Below are 8,583 nucleotides of genomic sequence, written 5' to 3'. Positions count from 1 at the left end.
AGATCTGGCCATGAACAAGTCACTGCAGACCTTAGTGAGGGCAGTCTCTGTGGAGTGTTGGGGGCGAAAACCAGATTATAGAGGATTGAGAATCTGTCGAACTGAAAGGAAGTCCAAGCAGCTACAAAGAATAGCATGTTCGAGTATCTTGGATAGGAATGGAAGAAGGGAGACAGGCCGATAGTTGGACGGACAGGAGGGGTCCAGCAAGAGTTTTTTGAGAAGTAGTTTAACCACCACATGTTTGAAGGCAGCAGGGACAGTTGCAGTGGAGAGATAGATTGAGAGTATGGCATATGGGAGGGATAACAGTATGTGAGATGGGGTCAAGTAGAGAGGTGGGAATAGGTTCTGAGGGGCATGTAATAGTCTTGGCTGAAGACAGAAGTTGTGCAGTTTCTTCCTCTGTGATTACATTGAAAGCAGGAAAGTCAGCAGTAGTTGACAGAGGGACAAGCAGGCGGGACCCAGACAGGAGAAGCTTCCTGAGCTGTTTGGGTGAAGGATGAAGGGGAGGTGCGAGGTTGAAGTTCAGGAGAGTGGATGGTAGGTAGGGGAGGATGTGACTTTGTAGTGAACTCAAGGGCGATCTTGCAGACCTTGTCATGGAAGTAATCAGCCATAATATGGGGAGAGAGGAGGGGTCGGAAGTGGGGGCACCTTTCCTCCAAAGTATACAGATTGAGATCTTTAAGTCTGTCCCCATACGCCTTATGATGAAGACCATGCACCATTTTAGCAGCCTTTCTCTGAACCGACTCCATCCTTTTTATATCCTTTTGAAGGTGTGCCACACAATATTCTAAATGGGGTCTCACCAGAGTCTTATACAGGGGCATCAATACCGCCTTTTTCCTACTAGCCATACCTCTTCCTATGCACCCTAGCATCCTTCTAACTTTTGCAGTTACCTTTTCAACTTGTTTGGCAACCTTAAGATCATCACATACAATCACACCCAAGTCCAGCTCTTCTGTTGTGCACATAAGTTCTTCACACTTGTGCCACACTAGTCAGCACTAATTTTTAAGTGAGATATATAGAGTCAGGCATCAACAGGCGAAACAGAGGGTGTCACTGAAAGAAATTTCTGTATCTGAGGGCAGGGAATCTATGACAGAACTCTCTTACTGAATCAAGGGTGACAGTTCCTCTATATCGTAAGGGTTAACAAGGGAAGCACTGTGACTGGATTCCCTATATCCAAGAATGCAACAGGTTTTTCCGTATTTAAGAGTGGGTGAGTGACTGTGACAAGGTTTCCTTTAGGAAAGCATGGAGGGGAACTATAATAGGAGAAGAGTTGTCCTGTGCCTGCTACAGAAAACAAAAAACAAGGGAAAAAGTATAACTTTTTTTTTTGGTTTGTGTTATACCGAGGGTTATTTGTTGTTGGTTTTTTAACTGAGTGCTATAGAGAACAAGCAGGCACTGTTCCTGCTGTGTGATTCAGTCTGATTAAGTGCCATGTTCTATGCAGACAGGGATCTTGTGGTTTTGGGGTTGGAATATGGGCAGGGCACTAAGAAGACATTCCTAGGCCATGACATTTATCCACATCTCCCTTCTCCTGTACGTTTCCATGCAGGACAAAAACTGGCGGTGCTCCCAGGTGGTGTGAGCTGTTAGCAGTTCAGCTATTCAGTAAATGTTCTCCTATAATACTGCATCATCACAAGCTAGCCCAGCACAGTAAGGATGCAGATGGGAGGGCTGAGGCTAAATCTGCAGGGAAGTAGAGGAAGGCGGAGAATAGGGCAGCATCCAGGCTGAAGAGGAAGGACCTGGACCACATCCAGATAACTTTCCTGGCAGGATAAATTGTACATCTGTTCCCGCGGTAATAGTTAACAGTTAATAAGACAGTAGGAGATGGGTTCTGGAGGGGGAGGGGACTGATTATATTACAGAGTATTACTGCATTGCTCTATACAGTCACAATGTTAGGACACGATGTGTTAGTTGGTTATATAATCATTACTATGTTGCACTGTGGTTCTGTGACTAACCACACACCATTATTTTAACTAGTATTTCAAGCTGTCAGGCACTTGTTGGGCAGCCATCTTAAAATAAAGAAGGGAACTTGTAACAGGGATCTCAAAGTCCCTCCTTGAGGGCCGCAATCCAGTCAGGGTTTCAGGATTTCCCCAATGAATATGAATGAGATCTATGTGCATGCACTGCTTTCAATGCATATTCATTGGGGAAATCCAGAAAACCCGACTGGATTGCGTTTGAGATCCCTGTATGTAACAGGTACAGACACACCCTTTGTTTATATAGCTGTAATGCAGAACTTGGCTGGAAGAACAGGGTGAACTTTAATCTGAATCCTCTCATCAGCTGGAAGTAGACTACCTGGTTGATGTCATTTGCACAAACTGTACCATGTACTTTTTTGTAATTAACCTAACCACTGATAATCGTGACTTGCGATCTAACAGGAGTGGTTTGGCATTGGTTTGCCGCCTTTCTTCAGGATCGTACTTTTAGAGTAGTTACGGATGGTTCAACATCTAGAGATAGATTATTGAACTGCGGGGTACCACAGGTCTCAGCCCTTTCACCTATTCCGTTTAATATATTTTTGAGTCCTCTGGCAAGACGAATTCAGGAATTATGATTAACATGAGCAAAAATTGCTGTTTTGTTGTATTAAGTGGAGTGTGTATGTGAAGGTTGGTTATAATGAATGTGTTTTTTGTAATAAGGCTCACGGGAGGGAAGTAATTTATTGTATGTTGTATGTTGATGACAAGAATCAAAACAGCAATTGATTAACATGAGCAATAACTGCTGTTTTGTTGTATTAAGTGGAGTGTGTATGTGAAGGTTGGTTATAATGAATGAACGGGAGGGAAGTAAAGCATAGTTACTTACCATAACAGGTGTTATCCAGGGACAGCAGGCAGATATACTCACGTATGGGTGATGTCACCGACGGAGCCATGGTACGGACCACTTTAAAAGTGCATCGCCACTTTAAGTCTTTAGAAAGTTCGCAATAGCCCGAACCACACATGCGTAAGTGCCTTCCCGTCCAATGTAGTGCACGCAGTCCCTCAGTTAAGATAAGCCAGCTAAGAAGCCAACCTGGGGAGGTGGGTGGGTTGTGAGAATATCTGCCTGCAGTCCCTGGAAAACACCTGTTACGGTAAGTAACTGTGCTTTATCCCAGGGCAAGCAGCCAGCATATTCTCACGTATGGGCGACCTCCAACCTAACAGAAATGGGATGGTGGGAGTGTTGGCCTTTAGGAAAATACATTTTGTAATACAGATTGGCCGAAGTGCCCATCCCATCTGGAGAAAGACTCCAGACAGTAGTGAGAAGTGAAGGTATGAACTGAGGACCAGGTGGCAGCTTTACAGATTTCCTCAATGGGAGTAGATCTGAGGAAAGCCACAGAAGCTGCCATAGCTCTAATTTTATGGGATGTGACACAACTCTCCAGTGCCAGTCCAGTCTGAGCATAACAGAACAAGATAGAGGCGGCCAGCCAGTTGGAAATCGTTTTCTTAGAAACAGGATGCCCCAATTTGTTTGGATCAAAAGAGAAGAACAGTTGGGGGGGATGCTCGATGTGGCTTTGTCCAGTCAATATAATAAGCCAAAGCCCGTTTAAAGTCCAAAGTGTGCAAAGCGAGTTCTCCTGGATGAGAATGAGGCTTAGGAAAAAACACTGGTAGAACAATCGATTGATTGAGATAAAACACTGAGACAACTTTTGGTAGAAACTTTGGTAGAACCACTTTGTCATGATGAAAACTGTGAAGGGTGGATCTGCTACCAACGCTTGGAACTCACTGACCCTCCTGGCAGAGGTGAGAGCAATATGGAAGACAACTTTCCAGGTAAGAAACCTGAGATGAGCTGTGGCCATTGGTTCAAATGGTGGCTTCATCAAACTGGAAAGAACATTAAGGTCCCAGACAACAGGCAGAGGCTTGAGAGGTGGTTCACATTGAAAAGTCCTTTCATGAATCTGGAGATCAAAGGATGAGCAGTAAGAGGTTTTCCCTCGACTGGCGTGTGAAAAGCTGTAATAGTGCTGAGATGGACTCTGACAAATGTAGATTTGAAGCCAGAATCAGACAGATGAAGCAGATAATCCAACACCAAATCCACTGATAAAGAAGTTGGATCATGATGATTAAGAAGACACCAAGAAGAAAACCGAGTCCACTTTTGTTGATAACATTGCTGGGTGGCTGGAGGCATCAAGAATTTGTCGAACAGGCTGAGAGAGATGTAAGGCAGATGGAATCAGCCTGAGAGAAACCAAGCTGTCAGGTGGAGTGATTGCAGGTTGGGATGTAAAAGTGATTCCTGATTCTGAGTAAGCAGAGTAGGAAATACTGGAAGAGGTATGGGCTCCCTGGAGCTGAGCTGAAGTAGAAGGGAGAACCAATGTTGCCTGGGCCACCAAGAAGCAATGAGACTCATGGTGGCTGCCTCTCGTTTGAGTTTGAACAGAGTCCTCAACATGAGAAACAGACCCGTCCAATCCAGGAGAAAAGCATATGCTTCCAGAAGGAGGAGAGTAAAGTTTGGAGCAAAACTGGGGCAACTGGTGATTGTGAGGAGCCGCAAACAAGTTAACTTGTAAAGTGCCCCACTGAACAAAGATGGACTGGAGAGCTGCAGAGTTGAGAGTCCATTTGTGAGGCTGAAGAATTATGCTGAGGTTGCCTGCTAGGGAATTCTTCTCCCCTTGAATGTAGACAGTATTTAAGAAAAGGTTGCGAGCCATTGCTCAAGTCCAGATTTTTTTGGGCTTCCTGGCATTAACAGGAGAGAGCCCGTGCCTCCTTGCTTGTTTATGTAGTACATAGCTACTTGATTGTCCGTGCAAAGGAGGAGGACTTGGGTGTAGAGAAGATGATGGAAGGCCTTGAGGGCATATTAGGTCGCTTTGAGCTCCAGGAAATTGATGTGAAATTTCTGCTCCCTGGCGGTCCAAAGGCCCTGAGTCTGAAGATCGTCCATATGAGTCCCCCAGGCATAAGGGGATGCATCCATCGTGATGACCTTGTGATGAGGGGGTAAGTGAAAAAGGAGACTGCTAGATAGATTGGAAGAGGTCATCCACCATCGAAGCGACTGCAGAAGAGATGATGTTACAGATATATGTTGTGATAGATGATCCATCGCTTGAGACCACTGAGAAGGGTCCACTGAGGAGTGCGAAGGTGTAGTCTTGCCAGTAGTGTCACATGAACAGTGGAAGCCATGTGGTCGAGCAGAACCATTATGTGCCTTGCCGAGATGGATTGAAGAGGAAGCAGTGCTGACAAAGGCGGATGAGAGCCTGAAGGCGATCTTGAGGAAGAAACACTCTCATGAGAATGGTGTCTAGGATTGACACAATGAACTGCAGACACTAAGTTGGAAGAAGATGTGATCTGGGGAAGTTGACTTCGAATCCTAGAACCTGAAGAAAAGAAATGGTCTGAGATGTTGCTTTGACCACTTCCTGAGAGGATATAGCCTTGATCAACCAGTTGTCCAGGTAAGGGAAGACTTGGAGGCCATGTGATCGGAGAGATGCAGCCACTACAATCAGGCACTTCGTGAAGATTCTGGGAAAAGATGCCAGACCGAAGGGATCTTGTACTGGTAATGAAATAGATTTATTTGAAAACGGAGGTACTTCCTGGAAGCAGGATGAATTGGAATATGTGTGTAGGCTTCCTTGAGGTCCACAGAGCATAGCCAGTCGTTCTGATTGAGGAGAGGATAAAGCAGGGCGAGGGAGAGCATCCAGAATTTCTCCTTGACTAGAAATTTGTTGAGAGCTCTGAGATCCAGAATGGGTCTCAGTCCTCCTGTCTTCTTTGAAACTAAGAAGTAACGGGAGTAGAATCCCTGCGCCTGCTGATTGAGGGGAACTTCCTTGATGGCATTCAGCAGAAGGGATTGAACCTCCTGGAAAAGAAGGGAGGACTTTGCAGGGTCCAAAGCAGCTTCTCTCAGAGGATGGTCTGGTGACAGGGTGTGAAAATTGAGAGTGTAACCCTGACAAATGATGGTGAGAACCCAAAGGTCTGATGTTATGAACTCCCAGCGATGAAAAATTGGAGACGGCCTCCAAAGGACTGAGGCAAAGTCTGCAGAATGTCGACGTTGGCTATGCTCTGAAAAAACATGTCAAAAAGGCTGTGTAGGCTTTGGGGGAGCAGCCTGTGGTTTTTGCTGCTGATGTGGTTGCTGTTGTCTCTGTCTCCTGGGTTGAGACTGAGCAGGAGTTGCAGGTTTTGCAGCAAACCTTCTCTGATAGGAAGAAGCTTGTCTGAAGGAACGAGAAGATGGAGTGTCCCATCTGGTCTCATGAGCAGACATCTTCTGGGTAGCCGTGTCCATGGCGGGACCAAAAAGATCGTCTCCTAGACAAGGTGCATTCACTAACCTGTCTTGATAGTTGACATTTAGCTCAGAAACCCGAAGCCAGGCCAGATGTCTCATGGCCACCGACATTGCTGCAGCACGTGAAGTGAGTTCAAAGGTATCGTAGGTGGAACGAACCATATACTTTCTAAGCTGGAACAGGTCAGAAATTAAATGCTGGAAAGCAGGAAAGCTTATGTTCTGGAAGATATTTCTGGAAAGTAGCAACTTGTTTGACTAAATGCTTCATGTAGAAGGAGAAGTGAAAATTATAATTGTCAGACCGGTTGGCTAACATAGCATTTTGGTAGAACATAAGAACCATAAGCAGTGCCTCCGCTGGGGCAGACCAGAGGTCCATCATGCCCAGTAGTCCGCTCATGCGGCGGCCCATCAGATCCAGGACTGGTATAGTAATCCTCTATCTATACTCTTCTATCTCCTTTTCCTTCAGGAAATTATCTAATCCCTTCTTAAACCCAAATACCATACTCTGTCCTATCACACCCATGGAAGCGCATTCCAGGCATACACCACCCTTTGGGTGAAGAACTTCCTAGCATTGGTTCTGAATCTGACCCCTCTTCATTTTTCCAAGTACCCTCTCGTTCCTGTAGTTTTCGAAAGTTTGAAGAATCTGTCCCTCTCCACTTTCTCTATGCCCTTCATGATCTTGTAAGTCTCTATCATGTCCCCTCTAAGTCTCTGCTTTTCCAGGGAGTCGTTTACCAAACCAATCCATGGCCTTGCCCTCTCTGCCAGGAGGTACCGAGGCATACACACTAGCCCCCGAGGATTTCTTTAGGGTAGATTCTACCAGGAGAGACTCGTGTGGAAGTTGGGGTTTGTCAAACCCAAGAATAGGTACCACCCTATACAAAGAGTCCAACTTACGAGCCACAGGAATAGTAAATGGTGTCTCTAAATTTTTGTAAAAAGTTTCTTGTAAGATATCATGAAGTGGAAGCTTGAGGAATTCCTTGGGTGGTTGATCATAATCCAAGGCATTCAGGAACCGTTTAGATCTTTTAGAATCAGCTGCCAGAGGGATGGACAAAGTCTCAGACATCTCCCGAAGAAACTTGGAGAAAGAAGATTTCTCAGTGCTTCTTGGGCCTCTACAAGGTCAGCAGGACTTGGCTCACTGCTACTTTGAACTGCGGCCCAGATAGGGTGGGAGAACGCTTCTTAGCCAGCTTACCCACTGAAGGATGCGACACCGAAGATGGTTCCACTAGTGTCGAAAGTAGCGGTGTTGATTTGGCCAGTGCCGCTGACGTCGAAAGTGGTGTAGTCTCCTTCCATTGCGACACTGAAAATAAGCTGCTGTTGAATTAAACGATTCTTGTTCTTTTCTGTAGAGAACAGTGGGAACAGTTATCAGGACGGTGCTCGGGCCCCAAACACTGGAGACACCAGCAACGCGGGTCAGTCACGGAGATGGGGCGAGCACAACATCCACACTTTTTTAAATCTGTCTGCAGGCGGGACATTGAAGGAAAAACAGACTTGGCTAAATCAAAACCTGAGGCAAAGGTGGTCGAACAGGCCCCGCCGGGCTGAACCCGTGTAAAGAAAAAAAAAGAAAATTGTTACTTTTTTTTTTTTTTTTTTTACTGAAAACGATTAAACAAATAAAAGAAAACGACTGAAAAGTCAAAAGTCCGCGTGAGCGGGAAGGCAGCGGAAGAAAAAGTTTCAACAGTCGTTGAAAAAATGTGTCTTCTTAGCTCCGAAGAAACTAAGAAACTGAGGGACCGCACGCCCTACGTCGGGCGGGAAGGCACTCGCGCATGCGCGGTTCGGGCTATCGCAAACTTTCTAAAGACTTACCCTGTTTCCCCGATGGTAAGACACTGTCTTATTTTTTTTGGAAGGCCAAAATAGGCTCTAGGGCTTATTTTCGGGGGGATGCCTTATTTACATTTTTTTCTAAAAAGGGGGGGCTGTCTTATTTGACGGCTGAAGAATCGGTCGGCCGAAAAATCGTACCGTGTATGGCCAGCTTTATCCATCCTACCATATATTGTACCATTTAATGTCCCCAATGTTCTCCATCAGGGAAACACAGTAAAGAGATTATTCTGTAGTGCAGCATCAGAGGGGACTTGACAATGTGAAACCATTTTTTATATACTGTATGCATTTTAAACAGGCTTTATATACAGTAAGTGGTATTGCTCACAGCAAAAG

The sequence above is a fragment of the Geotrypetes seraphini genome, chromosome 16 (genome assembly GCF_902459505.1).
Source record: "Geotrypetes seraphini chromosome 16, aGeoSer1.1, whole genome shotgun sequence".
In the NCBI taxonomy this organism is placed as follows: Eukaryota; Metazoa; Chordata; class Amphibia; order Gymnophiona; family Dermophiidae; genus Geotrypetes; species Geotrypetes seraphini.
This window is presented reverse-complemented; position numbering follows the sequence as displayed.